This window comes from Schistocerca nitens, chromosome 1 (genome assembly GCF_023898315.1).
Source record: "Schistocerca nitens isolate TAMUIC-IGC-003100 chromosome 1, iqSchNite1.1, whole genome shotgun sequence".
Classification (NCBI taxonomy): Eukaryota; Metazoa; Arthropoda; class Insecta; order Orthoptera; family Acrididae; genus Schistocerca; species Schistocerca nitens.
Window position 1 is genome coordinate 1,120,770,955 of NC_064614.1, and position 20,028 is coordinate 1,120,790,982.

The 20,028-nt window shown below is 49.0% G+C and overlaps 25 non-coding genes across 25 annotated transcripts; all 25 read left to right on the top strand.

The window, feature by feature from the left end:
* The first annotated feature begins 59 nt into the window (after nucleotides 1-59).
* On the top strand, nucleotides 60-141 carry Trnal-aag (transfer RNA leucine (anticodon AAG)). Its single transcript has one exon. It is a non-coding gene; the product is annotated as a tRNA-Leu (tRNA).
* Nucleotides 142-219: 78 nt separating this feature from the next.
* On the top strand, nucleotides 220-301 carry Trnal-cag (transfer RNA leucine (anticodon CAG)). The gene has a single exon. It is a non-coding gene; the product is annotated as a tRNA-Leu (tRNA).
* Nucleotides 302-580: 279 nt separating this feature from the next.
* Nucleotides 581-652, top strand: Trnae-cuc (transfer RNA glutamic acid (anticodon CUC)). The gene has a single exon. It is a non-coding gene; the product is annotated as a tRNA-Glu (tRNA).
* A 382-nt stretch (nucleotides 653-1,034) lies between these two features.
* Trnah-gug (transfer RNA histidin (anticodon GUG)) lies at nucleotides 1,035-1,107 on the top strand. Its single transcript has one exon. It is a non-coding gene; the product is annotated as a tRNA-His (tRNA).
* Nucleotides 1,108-1,394: 287 nt separating this feature from the next.
* On the top strand, nucleotides 1,395-1,476 carry Trnal-aag (transfer RNA leucine (anticodon AAG)). Its single transcript has one exon. It is a non-coding gene; the product is annotated as a tRNA-Leu (tRNA).
* A 78-nt stretch (nucleotides 1,477-1,554) lies between these two features.
* Nucleotides 1,555-1,636, top strand: Trnal-cag (transfer RNA leucine (anticodon CAG)). Its single transcript has one exon. It is a non-coding gene; the product is annotated as a tRNA-Leu (tRNA).
* Nucleotides 1,637-1,915: 279 nt separating this feature from the next.
* Trnae-cuc (transfer RNA glutamic acid (anticodon CUC)) lies at nucleotides 1,916-1,987 on the top strand. Its single transcript has one exon. It is a non-coding gene; the product is annotated as a tRNA-Glu (tRNA).
* Nucleotides 1,988-2,369: 382 nt separating this feature from the next.
* Trnah-gug (transfer RNA histidin (anticodon GUG)) lies at nucleotides 2,370-2,442 on the top strand. The gene has a single exon. It is a non-coding gene; the product is annotated as a tRNA-His (tRNA).
* A 287-nt stretch (nucleotides 2,443-2,729) lies between these two features.
* On the top strand, nucleotides 2,730-2,811 carry Trnal-aag (transfer RNA leucine (anticodon AAG)). Its single transcript has one exon. It is a non-coding gene; the product is annotated as a tRNA-Leu (tRNA).
* Nucleotides 2,812-2,889: 78 nt separating this feature from the next.
* Trnal-cag (transfer RNA leucine (anticodon CAG)) lies at nucleotides 2,890-2,971 on the top strand. The gene has a single exon. It is a non-coding gene; the product is annotated as a tRNA-Leu (tRNA).
* A 6,385-nt stretch (nucleotides 2,972-9,356) lies between these two features.
* On the top strand, nucleotides 9,357-9,429 carry Trnah-gug (transfer RNA histidin (anticodon GUG)). Its single transcript has one exon. It is a non-coding gene; the product is annotated as a tRNA-His (tRNA).
* Nucleotides 9,430-9,716: 287 nt separating this feature from the next.
* On the top strand, nucleotides 9,717-9,798 carry Trnal-aag (transfer RNA leucine (anticodon AAG)). The gene has a single exon. It is a non-coding gene; the product is annotated as a tRNA-Leu (tRNA).
* Nucleotides 9,799-9,876: 78 nt separating this feature from the next.
* Nucleotides 9,877-9,958, top strand: Trnal-cag (transfer RNA leucine (anticodon CAG)). Its single transcript has one exon. It is a non-coding gene; the product is annotated as a tRNA-Leu (tRNA).
* A 6,385-nt stretch (nucleotides 9,959-16,343) lies between these two features.
* Nucleotides 16,344-16,416, top strand: Trnah-gug (transfer RNA histidin (anticodon GUG)). Its single transcript has one exon. It is a non-coding gene; the product is annotated as a tRNA-His (tRNA).
* Nucleotides 16,417-16,703: 287 nt separating this feature from the next.
* Trnal-aag (transfer RNA leucine (anticodon AAG)) lies at nucleotides 16,704-16,785 on the top strand. The gene has a single exon. It is a non-coding gene; the product is annotated as a tRNA-Leu (tRNA).
* Nucleotides 16,786-16,863: 78 nt separating this feature from the next.
* On the top strand, nucleotides 16,864-16,945 carry Trnal-cag (transfer RNA leucine (anticodon CAG)). Its single transcript has one exon. It is a non-coding gene; the product is annotated as a tRNA-Leu (tRNA).
* Nucleotides 16,946-17,224: 279 nt separating this feature from the next.
* Trnae-cuc (transfer RNA glutamic acid (anticodon CUC)) lies at nucleotides 17,225-17,296 on the top strand. The gene has a single exon. It is a non-coding gene; the product is annotated as a tRNA-Glu (tRNA).
* Nucleotides 17,297-17,678: 382 nt separating this feature from the next.
* Nucleotides 17,679-17,751, top strand: Trnah-gug (transfer RNA histidin (anticodon GUG)). The gene has a single exon. It is a non-coding gene; the product is annotated as a tRNA-His (tRNA).
* A 287-nt stretch (nucleotides 17,752-18,038) lies between these two features.
* On the top strand, nucleotides 18,039-18,120 carry Trnal-aag (transfer RNA leucine (anticodon AAG)). Its single transcript has one exon. It is a non-coding gene; the product is annotated as a tRNA-Leu (tRNA).
* A 78-nt stretch (nucleotides 18,121-18,198) lies between these two features.
* On the top strand, nucleotides 18,199-18,280 carry Trnal-cag (transfer RNA leucine (anticodon CAG)). The gene has a single exon. It is a non-coding gene; the product is annotated as a tRNA-Leu (tRNA).
* A 280-nt stretch (nucleotides 18,281-18,560) lies between these two features.
* Trnae-cuc (transfer RNA glutamic acid (anticodon CUC)) lies at nucleotides 18,561-18,632 on the top strand. Its single transcript has one exon. It is a non-coding gene; the product is annotated as a tRNA-Glu (tRNA).
* Nucleotides 18,633-19,014: 382 nt separating this feature from the next.
* Nucleotides 19,015-19,087, top strand: Trnah-gug (transfer RNA histidin (anticodon GUG)). Its single transcript has one exon. It is a non-coding gene; the product is annotated as a tRNA-His (tRNA).
* A 287-nt stretch (nucleotides 19,088-19,374) lies between these two features.
* Trnal-aag (transfer RNA leucine (anticodon AAG)) lies at nucleotides 19,375-19,456 on the top strand. Its single transcript has one exon. It is a non-coding gene; the product is annotated as a tRNA-Leu (tRNA).
* Nucleotides 19,457-19,534: 78 nt separating this feature from the next.
* On the top strand, nucleotides 19,535-19,616 carry Trnal-cag (transfer RNA leucine (anticodon CAG)). The gene has a single exon. It is a non-coding gene; the product is annotated as a tRNA-Leu (tRNA).
* A 279-nt stretch (nucleotides 19,617-19,895) lies between these two features.
* On the top strand, nucleotides 19,896-19,967 carry Trnae-cuc (transfer RNA glutamic acid (anticodon CUC)). Its single transcript has one exon. It is a non-coding gene; the product is annotated as a tRNA-Glu (tRNA).
* The last annotated feature ends 61 nt before the right edge of the window (nucleotides 19,968-20,028 follow it).

Consider the following 20,028-nt stretch of genomic DNA (forward strand, 5'->3'; position numbering starts at 1 on the left):
CAGCAGAACATGAAGCTGTGTCGTGCACTGTTTCTACAAAAGCGAAGAACACGGGCACAGGTAGCGTGGCCGAGCGGTCTAAGGCGCTGGTTTAAGGCACCAGTCTCTTCGGAGGCGTGGTTTCGAATCCCACCGCTGCCAGCTTTTTCTCGTTTTTTGTGCCATTGCGATGTTTTCTCGTGGGGTAGAACGCAGCTCCTGTGACCGCCGTGCCACGTAGGTAGCGTGGCCGAGCGGTCTAAGGCGCTGGTTTCAGGCACCAGTCTCTTCGGAGGCGTGGGTTCGAATCCCACCGCTGCCAATGTTTTCTGTCTCGAAAGCAGGAGCACTGATTACCCGCGAAGGGAACAGCGCAGCAAGCCGTGAGCGTCTCTTTCTTAAATTGTCGTAGCAGCACAGTGCGTGGTGCAACGACAGGATTCACAGGCGCAGTCTGGTGTCACGATTGCTGGCGTTCGTCTCCACGAAATGCGTCCCGAGCATGCCGTTCTACAAAGTGGAAACGCTAAATTTTGGCCGTTGTCGTCAAGTAGCGTGTGTACTGTTTGCTGCGTTCGCTGGAGGAGCGCTTGCGTCGTTATCCGGTGTGGTCTAGTGGCTAGGATGCCTGGCTCTCACCCAGGAGGCCCGGGTTCGATTCCCGGTACCGGAAATGCGCATTTTGTTGCTCCTCTTATGCGACTTGGCCCGACTTAGCTCGACTGACGCTCCGCTGACGCTTGCAGAAAATTACGTTAAGTACGATTCGCGGTCACAAGTGACGGCGAGAGCGATGCGACGTCTGTCCACCTCTTATTGAGGCACATACCTGTGGTCAACAGAGTTGGAGGACTGCAAGACATTGCCACGGGGGTTGAATGCAGCTAACCACACTGCTTAGTGTCCTTACAGCGCAGACACGTTCGTTTGCCAGTATACATATAATGGAGACCGCGTCTGGCACAGCTGTGGGGAGACACAGTGGTGTGTGGGCCGAGCTTTGCTGTTCATCGCCACTTGCAGTCGCGAGAACTGCCGTCGGCGGTGCCTCCGTGGCCGTGATCGTCTAGTGGTTAGGACATTGCGTTGTGGCCGCAATAACCCAGGTTTCGAATCCTGGTCACGGCAATTTTTAAAGTTTTGCCTTGCTGTCGCTGCAGTGACGATTGTGACTCAGTGTTTGAAATTACGGTGCCCTCTTGATTTTTCACTCATGTTCCGCAGGCTGCGGGTGGCACTACCAATTCATTATCAACACGTAATGCCGCCGCACCAGAGAGCGGGCAGCTGCCTGTGTAGTTAATCTCTATTCGAAAATGGCAGTTGTTTGAGGTGCAATGGATGAGCAGCCAGTCGCAGCAGAACAGGAAGCTGTGTCGTGCACTGTTTCTACAAAAGCGAAGAACACGGGCACAGGTAGCGTGGCCGAGCGGTCTAAGGCGCTGGTTTAAGGCACCAGTCTCTTCGGAGGCGTGGTTTCGAATCCCACCGCTGCCAGCTTTTTCTCGTTTTTTGTGCCATTGCGATGTTTTCTCGTGGGGTAGAACGCAGCTCCTGTGACCGCCGTGCCACGTAGGTAGCGTGGCCGAGCGGTCTAAGGCGCTGGTTTCAGGCACCAGTCTCTTCGGAGGCGTGGGTTCGAATCCCACCGCTGCCAATGTTTTCTGTCTCGAAAGCAGGAGCACTGATTACCCGCGAAGGGAACAGCGCAGCAAGCCGTGAGCGTCTCTTTCTTAAATTGTCGTAGCAGCACAGTGCGTGGTGCAACGACAGGATTCACAGGCGCAGTCTGGTGTCACGATTGCTGGCGTTCGTCTCCACGAAATGCGTCCCGAGCATGCCGTTCTACAAAGTGGAAACGCTAAATTTTGGCCGTTGTCGTCAAGTAGCGTGTGTACTGTTTGCTGCGTTCGCTGGAGGAGCGCTTGCGTCGTTATCCGGTGTGGTCTAGTGGCTAGGATGCCTGGCTCTCACCCAGGAGGCCCGGGTTCGATTCCCGGTACCGGAAATGCGCATTTTGTTGCTCCTCTTATGCGACTTGGCCCGACTTAGCTCGACTGACGCTCCGCTGACGCTTGCAGAAAATTACGTTAAGTACGATTCGCGGTCACAAGTGACGGCGAGAGCGATGCGACGTCTGTCCACCTCTTATTGAGGCACATACCTGTGGTCAACAGAGTTGGAGGACTGCAAGACATTGCCACGGGGGTTGAATGCAGCTAACCACACTGCTTAGTGTCCTTACAGCGCAGACACGTTCGTTTGCCAGTATACATATAATGGAGACCGCGTCTGGCACAGCTGTGGGGAGACACAGTGGTGTGTGGGCCGAGCTTTGCTGTTCATCGCCACTTGCAGTCGCGAGAACTGCCGTCGGCGGTGCCTCCGTGGCCGTGATCGTCTAGTGGTTAGGACATTGCGTTGTGGCCGCAATAACCCAGGTTTCGAATCCTGGTCACGGCAATTTTTAAAGTTTTGCCTTGCTGTCGCTGCAGTGACGATTGTGACTCAGTGTTTGAAATTACGGTGCCCTCTTGATTTTTCACTCATGTTCCGCAGGCTGCGGGTGGCACTACCAATTCATTATCAACACGTAATGCCGCCGCACCAGAGAGCGGGCAGCTGCCTGTGTAGTTAATCTCTATTCGAAAATGGCAGTTGTTTGAGGTGCAATGGATGAGCAGCCAGTCGCAGCAGAACAGGAAGCTGTGTCGTGCACTGTTTCTACAAAAGCGAAGAACACCGGCACAGGTAGCGTGGCCGAGCGGTCTAAGGCGCTGGTTTAAGGCACCAGTCTCTTCGGAGGCGTGGGTTCGAATCCCACCGCTGCCAGCTTTTTCTCGTTTTTTGTGCCATTGCGATGTTTTCTCGTGGGGTAGAACGCAGCTCCTGTGACCGCCGTGCCACGTAGGTAGCGTGGCCGAGCGGTCTAAGGCGCTGGTTTCAGGCACCAGTCTCTTCGGAGGCGTGGGTTCGAATCCCACCGCTGCCAATGTTTTCTGTCTCGAAAGCAGGAGCACTGATTACCCGCGAAGGGAACAGCGCAGCAAGCCGTGAGCGTCTCCTTCTTAAATTGTCGTAGCAGCACAGTGCGTGGTGCAACGACAGGATTCACAGGCGCAGTCTGGTGTCACGATTGCTGGCGTTCGTCTCCACGAAATGCGTCCCGAGCATGCCGTTTCTACAAAGTGGAAACGCTAAATTTTGGCCGTTGTCGTCAAGTAGCGTGTGTACTGTTTGCTGCGTTCGCTGGAGGAGCGCTTGCGTCGTTATCCGGTGTGGTCTAGTGGCACATTCGCGCTTCGTCTTCGGCGCGAGACGGACGTGTGGCGGCCGCTGCGGACGTTTCGTGTCAACAAGGCTGTTTTCCTGCGAGCCAGGTAGGCCGGCTCGCAAGCGCATTACTTCACTTAATTGTGTATTGATTTGATGAAAATGAGAAAAGACACGATTAAATTCGCTTTCGATAGGAATTTCGTGCGACCGAAAGCTTTTGAAATCAAACTGTGGCTCACAGAAAAAGTTGGAATTACTAAAGATGATTTAGTTGGAGTTCATTTATCGTTTGTGACTAACTCGGCATATGTGAAATTGGCTGACCCTGCTAAATGTGTCGCAATTGTTGAAAAATGTGGAGGTATTATTAAGTTTAATCACTTAGACGGCTCAGTTAGCGATGTCGTAGTATCCTATGCTGGGATGGGAATCCGAACAGTAAGAGTATTTGAGCTTCCTTTTGAAATGCCTGTAGTCGAAATCAATCGTGTTCTCGGGGCGTATGGCAGAGTAATTTCCAATGTTGCGGAATTGTGGTCAGAACCACACATGTTTCCCGTTTTGAATGGCGTTCGCCAGGTTAAGATGGAACTTCTCAAGCACATCCCTTCCTTTGTCAATATTGGAGGATACCGTGCGTTGATCATTTACGATGGACAGCCTCGTACCTGTGCCATTTGTAACTCGACAGAGCACGTACGTGCTGAGTGCAGTAGACGGAGGGTTCCTCAATTATCAAGTGTAGAGTCCGCAGGTGCAGGGCCTGTAGTTCACCTGCCGATGACGTACGCTGCTGCCACGTCACCTTTGCGATCAGCTCGGCAGACATCTTTCGAACTGGGGGACCAATGCGAGCATCCCGAGAGTGTTTTCAGCCATATAGACAGTGGTAGATCCGTAGCTATGACTAACCATACAGCGCCCCAGCGCACCACCAGTGAAAGTCAGGTACCTGTACCTTACGACTGTGCCGATCCTTCTCGTAGCTCGCGAGCAGAACCTTCTGCGGTTACTGTGGATACCTCCCTGCAACCGCCTGATTGCGAACGACAGGACGAGACCAACACGAAAGTAGCGGAAACGGACGATCCAGTTAAGAATATTGTTGGGCAAGATATGGTCATAGATCACTCGACCATCCAACTGACACAAGGAGTCAATGACTACGGTTCTGCTTCCCACAGCGCGGCTGACAGGCCCCCTGCGACAGAGGCGAGTCTAACTGCGGTAGAACCTTCTTCCACGCCTGGTGCAAAGAGCAGCGTTGGATCTTCGACTCGGACACAGGACCGGCTTGCATCGCCGACTTCGTCTCCGCATTCGTCCGAAAAGTCCCCCGATTCGTCTCCAGAGCGGTCAAGATCGCCTCGGAAAGCTAGGAAACGTCGCAAAAAAGCGGTTAGCACACCAGGCTGCTGAAAGCTTAGCCCCGGCTCTGCGGGATAGGTTGAGGAGCATTCAGGAACAGACAACGATCGAAGACCATGGCCGGAGGGAACCTGAGGTCGGCAGCATAACATCGCATCTACGGACATCACCTGAGAACGATGTCCGGGACGAAGGAGCACCGGGCCTCGAATTTTCAGACCATCAGGACGTTCCAAATTCCCAACGTAGACCATCTACCCAAAATAGTCGTTATGAATGGGCAGACGATACGGAGACAACAATGCCACATGTATCTGCGAACAATGGTATGGCATGTTAACCGCAACATCTCAAGCTCACGACTACACTTTGAGCCCACGAATGACGCGTGAATTCGGACTACATATGCCTAATCGCCGGCAAGTCAAGTAAACAATAACAGCCTGCTCATGGATCAAACGTATCACGTTATGACTGTTAATATTAACAAGATCCAGAGTGCAACTAAAATTGCTGCCCTCCGGGACTTCATATATCAGTCCGATACCGATATTGCGCTTTTTCAAGAAGTGTGTTTTTCGAATTTGTATGTTCCGGGATTTACTGCCATTCTCAATGTCGCCTCAGAAGGCGCTTGCGGCACCGCTGTCCTGGTCAAGGACGGTATTGCAATAACAGATGTCACCATGTTGGAATCGGGGCGGGGAATCAGTTTTAAGATTTTCGGTGTTACAATTATAAATGTTTATGTACCTTCGGGAAGCAGTGGTCGAACGGAAAGAGCCAATTTTTTTAAAAATGATCTAGTGTATTTACTAAAGGAAAATCCCGTTGATGTACTAGTCGGAGGTGACTGGAATTGTGTCCTACACAGGAAAGACCAAACGCCAAATTTCAATTTCTCCCCAGAATTAGACGGTCTTGTGAAAACAATGAAATGGCGGGACGCTTGGGAGGTCAAATACCCCGTGTCTGTCCAGTACACATATTTTAGCACTAAAGCGCAAAGTCGGATCGACCGCATATACGTAAGTTCAAATTTAGCCAGCAAAATCAGTGGCGTCGAACGAATACCAACTTACTTTTCCGACCATCTAGCACTAAGGTGCAGCATTGGACTTCCTAAACAGAAGACATACTGGGGCCGTCCTTTTTGGAAATTAAATACCGCCATGCTTCGAGATAACGCCCTAACTGAGCAGTTAGAAGCTTCCTGGCAACTTTCACTCCGACACAGCCACAAATACCGGTCAACGATAGATTGGTGGACTTTATGCGCCAAAAAGAAACTTCGATCTACTCTAATTTCTTACAGTAGGGAAAGGGCACTTTGGTCTCGGCGCACTGTCGAATTCTATTATACTTGTCTGCGTGACCTTTATGCTATGCCAATGTCCGCGGCTGTCAGAACGGGTATCAAACAGGTCAAGGCCGAACTTCTTAGTCTTAAACGCAAACAGCTGGAAGGACTGACAATAAAATCACGAGTTCAAACCACAGTGGAAGAAGAACACGCTTCTCTCTTTCACCTACTCCAGCACGAAAAAAATCGTCGAAGAAATTTTATTCAGTCATTGCTCTCCGAAGATCAAAGTATTTTAACTCAACAAAAAGATATTTTAAACGAGGCTCATAGGTATTATCATCAATTGTACAGTGCTCACCAGTATAACCCAGATCATGGACAGGAACTGCTCCGAAACTGTGATATGGAACAACTAGTAACTGCAGAACACAACAGGAGCCTCACTGTTGAAATCCTGTCTGAAGACATTTTCGAAGAAATTAAAAGCTCACCTGTTAAAAAATCACCTGGGCCCGACGGTTTACCCGTAGAATTTTATTCCCAATATTGGCATATTATAAGGAATAAATTCACGCAAGTCGTCAACGAAATCTTGAGTGGAGGGCACATACCTGACGATATGAAAGAGTGTGTCACTGTTTTACTTCCTAAGGGAAACAATTCGGATGTCAAACAGCTCAACAAAATGAGACCGATATCCTTAATGAACTCTGATTATAAGATTATTGCCAGGGTAGTCAAAAACAGACTCCGACCGGTGTTTGATACAGTAATTGGTCCCCATCAAACGTGTCTCCCGGGTCGGAACATTTTTAAAACAGTCTGCGAATACAGGGACATAATCAGTATCTTCTCAACGACATTGACGAAGGCTGGCCTCGTTTTTATCGACTTTTCTAAAGCCTTTGATAGGGTAAACCATGAATATTTATTTACCACTCTGAGGTATATAGGTTTTAACGACAAATTTTTAATTGTCTTAAAAAATCTATTGCAAGGCATGAAAACCAAAATTTTAATAAATGGACACTATACTCAAGATGTCGAAATAGCAAATGGTGTCCCGCAGGGCAGTCCTTTATCAATGATGCTATTTGTGGTAGCACTAGAACCTCTGCTGAAACGATTAAACAAGGAATTAGAAGGCATCTCAATTTCAGGGGTCAGTAACGCTACCAACGCTTACGCCGACGACGTCGGAGTCATCGTCAGAAGTAATGACGACGTTGTAAGACTGAGAGAGATTGTTCGCCTTTACTGCTTCGCAACGGGAGCGCAAATCAACGATATGAAAAGCTCCTTTCTAAATCTCCATGGCTTCAGGAACACTGCCCTCGAATGGGCCAGGTCTGTAGACCATCACACTGCGTTAGGTGTGAGGTTCTACCGATGCCCCCTGCAAACAACGACATTCAACTGGAAGAAGGTCTTACATAGTATTCGAGGTACTTTGATAATGAACCGACTTAGAGACTTGAACATTATCCAAAGGGTGCAATTAATCAACTGCGCTGTCCTTTCGAAAGCAGTATATGTAGGTCAAATACTGCCGATACCTAAAGCGATATCCAAAACCATCATGAGCTTCATCTGCAAGTATGTTTGGAGAGGTGAGATATTTAAAGTGGCAGCCAGTACTATAACATTAAAACCGAGAGACGGAGGCCTCGGACTGACCGATATCCGCCGCAAAACTACGGCTCTTTATATCAAGCGTACACTTCAGCTTTTAGAAGACCGCCACAATAATTTATCATCGAAACTTTTCCAAATCCTTAAACCGGAGAGTATGGAACCACCTATTAATGTAAGTAAAATATCTTACAAATTGCAGCACATCAGATTCTACTATTTAGAACTTAGTTATCTGCACTGCATTGTCACGGATAGGACCAAAAGAAACTGTAGTTTCATCATGGATTGCCTTACTACAAAGGACAACCGAAACAGAATGGAATCAAAATATCCCACCCGAAATTGGCAAAATATATGGAAGAATATAAACAATAAAGTACTGTCCACCAATGTGCGCGGTGCCTGGTACAAGGTTGTCAATAATACCGTTGCCACAAATGAAAGATTACATTCTATAGGATTGAGTGACACAAATCAGTGTCCACGTTGTAATGTGATAGACACCCTACGGCATCGTCTCATATGCAACGGCTACCAGGTCATTTGGGACAGAGTCCGCCAACAGGTGGCGTTTATCAATAGGAACGACGGCAGACACCTTACTGTCGACATTCTCGTCAACCCCGAAAGCGTTGCTTTCCCTATTCAGAAGAATAATGTTACCCTATGGCTACTGGGGAACTATGTCAATTATGTCATTAATAACCTCGGCCTGCCCGACGCACTGGACTATGAGCAACATGTATTACTGGAATATTATAAAATATGTGGACAACGACACAACAAGACATTGTATGGTAACATGCTAAAAATATTGTTTGACAAACAAGGCATCGGATGAAGTACGCAATGACGGATCGCTGATAAAATATCGAAGTTTGCGATGCCAAAGTAGGGGATTGCTGCTAAGGGCGAAGTACGGTGGGGACTTCGTGGGCCCCAGGGCCGCTACGGTAGCCGTGAAGGCCTTCGCAGAACCCTGAAAAGGCCTTGCATTCTATGCCTGAATCCGCATGGAAAAAAAAAAGAAAAAGGAAAAAAAAAAAAAAAAAAAAAAAAATTTTGCAGTTCTATGTTTTTCAGTTTTCCAATTAACTTTTCTTTCTTTATCCACAATTTTCAACAGAACATGTTCACTCATTTTGAAACACCATCCACCGTTACACAACAAGTTCATTTGGATGGAGAAATTTACTTTTCTCACCACGTTTGGTATGGATTTCCTTACGTGCGAAGGAGCGTTTCATTTGATTTTAGCAATGAAGCTCGCCGAAGAAGGCGCTTGAAGGAGAGCGAATGGAAGGGCTAGAAGGGGAGATGGGAGGAAAAAAAAAAAAAAAAAAAAAAAAAAAGTGGCTAGGATGCCTGGCTCTCACCCAGGAGGCCCGGGTTCGATTCCCGGTACCGGAAATGCGCATTTTGTTGCTCCTCTTATGCGACTTGGCCCGACTTAGCTCGACTGACGCTCCGCTGACGCTTGCAGAAAATTACGTTAAGTACGATTCGCGGTCACAAGTGACGGCGAGAGCGATGCGACGTCTGTCCACCTCTTATTGAGGCACATACCTGTGGTCAACAGAGTTGGAGGACTGCAAGACATTGCCACGGGGGTTGAATGCAGCTAACCACACTGCTTAGTGTCCTTACAGCGCAGACACGTTCGTTTGCCAGTATACATATAATGGAGACCGCGTCTGGCACAGCTGTGGGGAGACACAGTGGTGTGTGGGCCGAGCTTTGCTGTTCATCGCCACTTGCAGTCGCGAGAACTGCCGTCGGCGGTGCCTCCGTGGCCGTGATCGTCTAGTGGTTAGGACATTGCGTTGTGGCCGCAATAACCCAGGTTTCGAATCCTGGTCACGGCAATTTTTAAAGTTTTGCCTTGCTGTCGCTGCAGTGACGATTGTGACTCAGTGTTTGAAATTACGGTGCCCTCTTGATTTTTCACTCATGTTCCGCAGGCTGCGGGTGGCACTACCAATTCATTATCAACACGTAATGCCGCCGCACCAGAGAGCGGGCAGCTGCCTGTGTAGTTAATCTCTATTCGAAAATGGCAGTTGTTTGAGGTGCAATGGATGAGCAGCCAGTCGCAGCAGAACAGGAAGCTGTGTCGTGCACTGTTTCTACAAAAGCGAAGAACACCGGCACAGGTAGCGTGGCCGAGCGGTCTAAGGCGCTGGTTTAAGGCACCAGTCTCTTCGGAGGCGTGGGTTCGAATCCCACCGCTGCCAGCTTTTTCTCGTTTTTTGTGCCATTGCGATGTTTTCTCGTGGGGTAGAACGCAGCTCCTGTGACCGCCGTGCCACGTAGGTAGCGTGGCCGAGCGGTCTAAGGCGCTGGTTTCAGGCACCAGTCTCTTCGGAGGCGTGGGTTCGAATCCCACCGCTGCCAATGTTTTCTGTCTCGAAAGCAGGAGCACTGATTACCCGCGAAGGGAACAGCGCAGCAAGCCGTGAGCGTCTCCTTCTTAAATTGTCGTAGCAGCACAGTGCGTGGTGCAACGACAGGATTCACAGGCGCAGTCTGGTGTCACGATTGCTGGCGTTCGTCTCCACGAAATGCGTCCCGAGCATGCCGTTTCTACAAAGTGGAAACGCTAAATTTTGGCCGTTGTCGTCAAGTAGCGTGTGTACTGTTTGCTGCGTTCGCTGGAGGAGCGCTTGCGTCGTTATCCGGTGTGGTCTAGTGGCACATTCGCGCTTCGTCTTCGGCGCGAGACGGACGTGTGGCGGCCGCTGCGGACGTTTCGTGTCAACAAGGCTGTTTTCCTGCGAGCCAGGTAGGCCGGCTCGCAAGCGCATTACTTCACTTAATTGTGTATTGATTTGATGAAAATGAGAAAAGACACGATTAAATTCGCTTTCGATAGGAATTTCGTGCGACCGAAAGCTTTTGAAATCAAACTGTGGCTCACAGAAAAAGTTGGAATTACTAAAGATGATTTAGTTGGAGTTCATTTATCGTTTGTGACTAACTCGGCATATGTGAAATTGGCTGACCCTGCTAAATGTGTCGCAATTGTTGAAAAATGTGGAGGTATTATTAAGTTTAATCACTTAGACGGCTCAGTTAGCGATGTCGTAGTATCCTATGCTGGGATGGGAATCCGAACAGTAAGAGTATTTGAGCTTCCTTTTGAAATGCCTGTAGTCGAAATCAATCGTGTTCTCGGGGCGTATGGCAGAGTAATTTCCAATGTTGCGGAATTGTGGTCAGAACCACACATGTTTCCCGTTTTGAATGGCGTTCGCCAGGTTAAGATGGAACTTCTCAAGCACATCCCTTCCTTTGTCAATATTGGAGGATACCGTGCGTTGATCATTTACGATGGACAGCCTCGTACCTGTGCCATTTGTAACTCGACAGAGCACGTACGTGCTGAGTGCAGTAGACGGAGGGTTCCTCAATTATCAAGTGTAGAGTCCGCAGGTGCAGGGCCTGTAGTTCACCTGCCGATGACGTACGCTGCTGCCACGTCACCTTTGCGATCAGCTCGGCAGACATCTTTCGAACTGGGGGACCAATGCGAGCATCCCGAGAGTGTTTTCAGCCATATAGACAGTGGTAGATCCGTAGCTATGACTAACCATACAGCGCCCCAGCGCACCACCAGTGAAAGTCAGGTACCTGTACCTTACGACTGTGCCGATCCTTCTCGTAGCTCGCGAGCAGAACCTTCTGCGGTTACTGTGGATACCTCCCTGCAACCGCCTGATTGCGAACGACAGGACGAGACCAACACGAAAGTAGCGGAAACGGACGATCCAGTTAAGAATATTGTTGGGCAAGATATGGTCATAGATCACTCGACCATCCAACTGACACAAGGAGTCAATGACTACGGTTCTGCTTCCCACAGCGCGGCTGACAGGCCCCCTGCGACAGAGGCGAGTCTAACTGCGGTAGAACCTTCTTCCACGCCTGGTGCAAAGAGCAGCGTTGGATCTTCGACTCGGACACAGGACCGGCTTGCATCGCCGACTTCGTCTCCGCATTCGTCCGAAAAGTCCCCCGATTCGTCTCCAGAGCGGTCAAGATCGCCTCGGAAAGCTAGGAAACGTCGCAAAAAAGCGGTTAGCACACCAGGCTGCTGAAAGCTTAGCCCCGGCTCTGCGGGATAGGTTGAGGAGCATTCAGGAACAGACAACGATCGAAGACCATGGCCGGAGGGAACCTGAGGTCGGCAGCATAACATCGCATCTACGGACATCACCTGAGAACGATGTCCGGGACGAAGGAGCACCGGGCCTCGAATTTTCAGACCATCAGGACGTTCCAAATTCCCAACGTAGACCATCTACCCAAAATAGTCGTTATGAATGGGCAGACGATACGGAGACAACAATGCCACATGTATCTGCGAACAATGGTATGGCATGTTAACCGCAACATCTCAAGCTCACGACTACACTTTGAGCCCACGAATGACGCGTGAATTCGGACTACATATGCCTAATCGCCGGCAAGTCAAGTAAACAATAACAGCCTGCTCATGGATCAAACGTATCACGTTATGACTGTTAATATTAACAAGATCCAGAGTGCAACTAAAATTGCTGCCCTCCGGGACTTCATATATCAGTCCGATACCGATATTGCGCTTTTTCAAGAAGTGTGTTTTTCGAATTTGTATGTTCCGGGATTTACTGCCATTCTCAATGTCGCCTCAGAAGGCGCTTGCGGCACCGCTGTCCTGGTCAAGGACGGTATTGCAATAACAGATGTCACCATGTTGGAATCGGGGCGGGGAATCAGTTTTAAGATTTTCGGTGTTACAATTATAAATGTTTATGTACCTTCGGGAAGCAGTGGTCGAACGGAAAGAGCCAATTTTTTTAAAAATGATCTAGTGTATTTACTAAAGGAAAATCCCGTTGATGTACTAGTCGGAGGTGACTGGAATTGTGTCCTACACAGGAAAGACCAAACGCCAAATTTCAATTTCTCCCCAGAATTAGACGGTCTTGTGAAAACAATGAAATGGCGGGACGCTTGGGAGGTCAAATACCCCGTGTCTGTCCAGTACACATATTTTAGCACTAAAGCGCAAAGTCGGATCGACCGCATATACGTAAGTTCAAATTTAGCCAGCAAAATCAGTGGCGTCGAACGAATACCAACTTACTTTTCCGACCATCTAGCACTAAGGTGCAGCATTGGACTTCCTAAACAGAAGACATACTGGGGCCGTCCTTTTTGGAAATTAAATACCGCCATGCTTCGAGATAACGCCCTAACTGAGCAGTTAGAAGCTTCCTGGCAACTTTCACTCCGACACAGCCACAAATACCGGTCAACGATAGATTGGTGGACTTTATGCGCCAAAAAGAAACTTCGATCTACTCTAATTTCTTACAGTAGGGAAAGGGCACTTTGGTCTCGGCGCACTGTCGAATTCTATTATACTTGTCTGCGTGACCTTTATGCTATGCCAATGTCCGCGGCTGTCAGAACGGGTATCAAACAGGTCAAGGCCGAACTTCTTAGTCTTAAACGCAAACAGCTGGAAGGACTGACAATAAAATCACGAGTTCAAACCACAGTGGAAGAAGAACACGCTTCTCTCTTTCACCTACTCCAGCACGAAAAAAATCGTCGAAGAAATTTTATTCAGTCATTGCTCTCCGAAGATCAAAGTATTTTAACTCAACAAAAAGATATTTTAAACGAGGCTCATAGGTATTATCATCAATTGTACAGTGCTCACCAGTATAACCCAGATCATGGACAGGAACTGCTCCGAAACTGTGATATGGAACAACTAGTAACTGCAGAACACAACAGGAGCCTCACTGTTGAAATCCTGTCTGAAGACATTTTCGAAGAAATTAAAAGCTCACCTGTTAAAAAATCACCTGGGCCCGACGGTTTACCCGTAGAATTTTATTCCCAATATTGGCATATTATAAGGAATAAATTCACGCAAGTCGTCAACGAAATCTTGAGTGGAGGGCACATACCTGACGATATGAAAGAGTGTGTCACTGTTTTACTTCCTAAGGGAAACAATTCGGATGTCAAACAGCTCAACAAAATGAGACCGATATCCTTAATGAACTCTGATTATAAGATTATTGCCAGGGTAGTCAAAAACAGACTCCGACCGGTGTTTGATACAGTAATTGGTCCCCATCAAACGTGTCTCCCGGGTCGGAACATTTTTAAAACAGTCTGCGAATACAGGGACATAATCAGTATCTTCTCAACGACATTGACGAAGGCTGGCCTCGTTTTTATCGACTTTTCTAAAGCCTTTGATAGGGTAAACCATGAATATTTATTTACCACTCTGAGGTATATAGGTTTTAACGACAAATTTTTAATTGTCTTAAAAAATCTATTGCAAGGCATGAAAACCAAAATTTTAATAAATGGACACTATACTCAAGATGTCGAAATAGCAAATGGTGTCCCGCAGGGCAGTCCTTTATCAATGATGCTATTTGTGGTAGCACTAGAACCTCTGCTGAAACGATTAAACAAGGAATTAGAAGGCATCTCAATTTCAGGGGTCAGTAACGCTACCAACGCTTACGCCGACGACGTCGGAGTCATCGTCAGAAGTAATGACGACGTTGTAAGACTGAGAGAGATTGTTCGCCTTTACTGCTTCGCAACGGGAGCGCAAATCAACGATATGAAAAGCTCCTTTCTAAATCTCCATGGCTTCAGGAACACTGCCCTCGAATGGGCCAGGTCTGTAGACCATCACACTGCGTTAGGTGTGAGGTTCTACCGATGCCCCCTGCAAACAACGACATTCAACTGGAAGAAGGTCTTACATAGTATTCGAGGTACTTTGATAATGAACCGACTTAGAGACTTGAACATTATCCAAAGGGTGCAATTAATCAACTGCGCTGTCCTTTCGAAAGCAGTATATGTAGGTCAAATACTGCCGATACCTAAAGCGATATCCAAAACCATCATGAGCTTCATCTGCAAGTATGTTTGGAGAGGTGAGATATTTAAAGTGGCAGCCAGTACTATAACATTAAAACCGAGAGACGGAGGCCTCGGACTGACCGATATCCGCCGCAAAACTACGGCTCTTTATATCAAGCGTACACTTCAGCTTTTAGAAGACCGCCACAATAATTTATCATCGAAACTTTTCCAAATCCTTAAACCGGAGAGTATGGAACCACCTATTAATGTAAGTAAAATATCTTACAAATTGCAGCACATCAGATTCTACTATTTAGAACTTAGTTATCTGCACTGCATTGTCACGGATAGGACCAAAAGAAACTGTAGTTTCATCATGGATTGCCTTACTACAAAGGACAACCGAAACAGAATGGAATCAAAATATCCCACCCGAAATTGGCAAAATATATGGAAGAATATAAACAATAAAGTACTGTCCACCAATGTGCGCGGTGCCTGGTACAAGGTTGTCAATAATACCGTTGCCACAAATGAAAGATTACATTCTATAGGATTGAGTGACACAAATCAGTGTCCACGTTGTAATGTGATAGACACCCTACGGCATCGTCTCATATGCAACGGCTACCAGGTCATTTGGGACAGAGTCCGCCAACAGGTGGCGTTTATCAATAGGAACGACGGCAGACACCTTACTGTCGACATTCTCGTCAACCCCGAAAGCGTTGCTTTCCCTATTCAGAAGAATAATGTTACCCTATGGCTACTGGGGAACTATGTCAATTATGTCATTAATAACCTCGGCCTGCCCGACGCACTGGACTATGAGCAACATGTATTACTGGAATATTATAAAATATGTGGACAACGACACAACAAGACATTGTATGGTAACATGCTAAAAATATTGTTTGACAAACAAGGCATCGGATGAAGTACGCAATGACGGATCGCTGATAAAATATCGAAGTTTGCGATGCCAAAGTAGGGGATTGCTGCTAAGGGCGAAGTACGGTGGGGACTTCGTGGGCCCCAGGGCCGCTACGGTAGCCGTGAAGGCCTTCGCAGAACCCTGAAAAGGCCTTGCATTCTATGCCTGAATCCGCATGGAAAAAAAAAAGAAAAAGGAAAAAAAAAAAAAAAAAAAAAAAAATTTTGCAGTTCTATGTTTTTCAGTTTTCCAATTAACTTTTCTTTCTTTATCCACAATTTTCAACAGAACATGTTCACTCATTTTGAAACACCATCCACCGTTACACAACAAGTTCATTTGGATGGAGAAATTTACTTTTCTCACCACGTTTGGTATGGATTTCCTTACGTGCGAAGGAGCGTTTCATTTGATTTTAGCAATGAAGCTCGCCGAAGAAGGCGCTTGAAGGAGAGCGAATGGAAGGGCTAGAAGGGGAGATGGGAGGAAAAAAAAAAAAAAAAAAAAAAAAAAAGTGGCTAGGATGCCTGGCTCTCACCCAGGAGGCCCGGGTTCGATTCCCGGTACCGGAAATGCGCATTTTGTTGCTCCTCTTATGCGACTTGGCCCGACTTAGCTCGACTGACGCTCCGCTGACGCTTGCAGAAAATTACGTTAAGTACGATTCGCGGTCACAAGTGACGGCGAGAGCGATGCGACGTCTGTCCACCTCTTATTGAGGCACATACCTGTGGTCAACAGAGTTGGAGGACTGCAAGACATTGCCACGGGGGTTGAATGCAGCTAACCACACTGCTTAGTGTCCTTACAGCGCAGACACGTTCGTTTGCCAGTATACATATAATGGAGACCGCGTCTGGCACAGCTGTGGGGAGACACAGTGGTGTGTGGGCCGAGCTTTGCTGTTCATCGCCACTTGCAGTCGCGAGAACTGCCGTCGGCGGTGCCTCCGTGGCCGTGATCGTCTAGTGGTTAGGACATTGCGTTGTGGCCGCAATAACCCAGGTTTCGAATCCTGGTCACGGCAATTTTTAAAGTTTTGCCTTGCTGTCGCTGCAGTGACGATTGTGACTCAGTGTTTGAAATTACGGTGCCCTCTTGATTTTTCACTCATGTTCCGCAGGCTGCGGGTGGCACTACCAATTCATTATCAACACGTAATGCCGCCGCACCAGAGAGCGGGCAGCTGCCTGTGTAGTTAATCTCTATTCGAAAATGGCAGTTGTTTGAGGTGCAATGGATGAGCAGCCAGTCGCAGCAGAACAGGAAGCTGTGTCGTGCACTGTTTCTACAAAAGCGAAGAACACGGGCACAGGTAGCGTGGCCGAGCGGTCTAAGGCGCTGGTTTAAGGCACCAGTCTCTTCGGAGGCGTGGTTTCGAATCCCACCGCTGCCAGCTTTTTCTCGTTTTTTGTGCCATTGCGATGTTTTCTCGTGGGGTAGAACGCAGCTCCTGTGACCGCCGTGCCACGTAGGTAGCGTGGCCGAGCGGTCTAAGGCGCTGGTTTCAGGCACCAGTCTCTTCGGAGGCGTGGGTTCGAATCCCACCGCTGCCAATGTTTTCTGTCTCGAAAGCAGGAGCACTGATTACCCGCGAAGGGAACAGCGCAGCAAGCCGTGAGCGTCTCTTTCTTAAATTGTCGTAGCAGCACAGTGCGTGGTGCAACGACAGGATTCACAGGCGCAGTCTGGTGTCACGATTGCTGGCGTTCGTCTCCACGAAATGCGTCCCGAGCATGCCGTTCTACAAAGTGGAAACGCTAAATTTTGGCCGTTGTCGTCAAGTAGCGTGTGTACTGTTTGCTGCGTTCGCTGGAGGAGCGCTTGCGTCGTTATCCGGTGTGGTCTAGTGGCTAGGATGCCTGGCTCTCACCCAGGAGGCCCGGGTTCGATTCCCGGTACCGGAAATGCGCATTTTGTTGCTCCTCTTATGCGACTTGGCCCGACTTAGCTCGACTGACGCTCCGCTGACGCTTGCAGAAAATTACGTTAAGTACGATTCGCGGTCACAAGTGACGGCGAGAGCGATGCGACGTCTGTCCACCTCTTATTGAGGCACATACCTGTGGTCAACAGAGTTGGAGGACTGCAAGACATTGCCACGGGGGTTGAATGCAGCTAACCACACTGCTTAGTGTCCTTACAGCGCAGACACGTTCGTTTGCCAGTATACATATAACGGAGACCGCGTCTGGCACAGCTGTGGGGAGACACAGTGGTGTGTGGGCCGAGCTTTGCTGTTCATCGCCACTTGCAGTCGCGAGAACTGCCGTCGGCGGTGCCTCCGTGGCCGTGATCGTCTAGTGGTTAGGACATTGCGTTGTGGCCGCAATAACCCAGGTTTCGAATCCTGGTCACGGCAATTTTTAAAGTTTTGCCTTGCTGTCGCTGCAGTGACGATTGTGACTCAGTGTTTGAAATTACGGTGCCCTCTTGATTTTTCACTCATGTTCCGCAGGCTGCGGGTGGCACTACCAATTCATTATCAACACGTAATGCCGCCGCACCAGAGAGCGGGCAGCTGCCTGTGTAGTTAATCTCTATTCGAAAATGGCAGTTGTTTGAGGTGCAATGGATGAGCAGCCAGTCGCAGCAGAACAGGAAGCTGTGTCGTGCACTGTTTCTACAAAAGCGAAGAACACCGGCACAGGTAGCGTGGCCGAGCGGTCTAAGGCGCTGGTTTAAGACACCAGTCTCTTCGGAGGCGTGGGTTCGAATCCCACCGCTGCCAGCTTTTTCTCGTTTTTTGTGCCATTGCGATGTTTTCTCGTGGGGTAGAACGCAGCTCCTGTGACCGCCGTGCCACGTAGGTAGCGTGGCCGAGCGGTCTAAGGCGCTGGTTTCAGGCACCAGTCTCTTCGGAGGCGTGGGTTCGAATCCCACCGCTGCCAATGTTTTCTGTCTCGAAAGCAGGAGCACTGATTACCCGCGAAGGGAACAGCGCAGCAAGCCGTGAGCGTCTCCTTCTTAAATTGTCGTAGCAGCACAGTGCGTGGTGCAACGACAGGATTCACAGGCGCAGTCTGGTGTCACGATTGCTGGCGTTCGTCTCCACGAAATGCGTCCCGAGCATGCCGTTTCTACAAAGTGGAAACGCTAAATTTTGGCCGTTGTCGTCAAGTAGCGTGTGTACTGTTTGCTGCGTTCGCTGGAGGAGCGCTTGCGTCGTTATCCGGTGTGGTCTAGTGGCTAGGATGCCTGGCTCTCACCCAGGAGGCCCGGGTTCGATTCCCGGTACCGGAAATGCGCATTTTGTTGCTCCTCTTATGCGACTTGGCCCGACTTAGCTCGACTGACGCTCCGCTGACGCTTGCAGAAAATTACGTTAAGTACGATTCGCGGTCACAAGTGACGGCGAGAGCGATGCGACGTCTGTCCACCTCTTATTGAGGCACATACCTGTGGTCAACAGAGTTGGAGGACTGCAAGACATTGCCACGGGGGTTGAATGCAGCTAACCACACTGCTTAGTGTCCTTACAGCGCAGACACGTTCGTTTGCCAGTATACATATAATGGAGACCGCGTCTGGCACAGCTGTGGGGAGACACAGTGGTGTGTGGGCCGAGCTTTGCTGTTCATCGCCACTTGCAGTCGCGAGAACTGCCGTCGGCGGTGCCTCCGTGGCCGTGATCGTCTAGTGGTTAGGACATTGCGTTGTGGCCGCAATAACCCAGGTTTCGAATCCTGGTCACGGCAATTTTTAAAGTTTTGCCTTGCTGTCGCTGCAGTGACGATTGTGACTCAGTGTTTGAAATTACGGTGCCCTCTTGATTTTTCACTCATGTTCCGCAGGCTGCGGGTGGCACTACCAATTCATTATCAACACGTAATGCCGCCGCACCAGAGAGCGGGCAGCTGCCTGTGTAGTTAATCTCTATTCGAAAATGGCAGTTGTTTGAGGTGCAATGGATGAGCAGCCAGTCGCAGCAGAACAGGAAGCTGTGTCGTGCACTGTTTCTACAAAAGCGAAGAACACGGGCACAGGTAGCGTGGCCGAGCGGTCTAAGGCGCTGGTTTAAGGCACCAGTCTCTTCGGAGGCGTGGTTTCGAATCCCACCGCTGCCAGCTTTTTCTCGTTTTTTGTGCCATTGCGATGTTTTCTCGTGGGGTAGAACGCAGCTCCTGTGACCGCCGTGCCACGTAGGTAGCGTGGCCGAGCGGTCTAAGGCGCTGGTTTCAGGCACCAGTCTCTTCGGAGGCGTGGGTTCGAATCCCACCGCTGCCAATGTTTTCTGTCTCGAAAGCAGGAGCACTGATTACCCGCGAAGGGAACAGCGCAGCAAGCCGTGAGCGTCTCTTTCTTAAATTGTCGTAGCAGCACAGTGCGTGGTGCAACGACAGGATTCACAGGCGCAGTCTGGTGTCACGATTGCTGGCGTTCGTCTCCACGAAATGCGTCCCGAGCATGCCGTTCTACAAAGTGGAAACGCTAAATTTTGGCCGTTGTCGTCAAGTAGCGTGTGTACTGTTTGCTGCGTTCGCTGGAGGAGCGCTTGCGTCGTTATCCGGTGTGGTCTAGTGGCTAGGATGCCTGGCTCTCACCCAGGAGGCCCGGGTTCGATTCCCGGTACCGGAAATGCGCATTTTGTTGCTCCTCTTATGCGACTTGGCCCGACTTAGCTCGACTGACGCTCCGC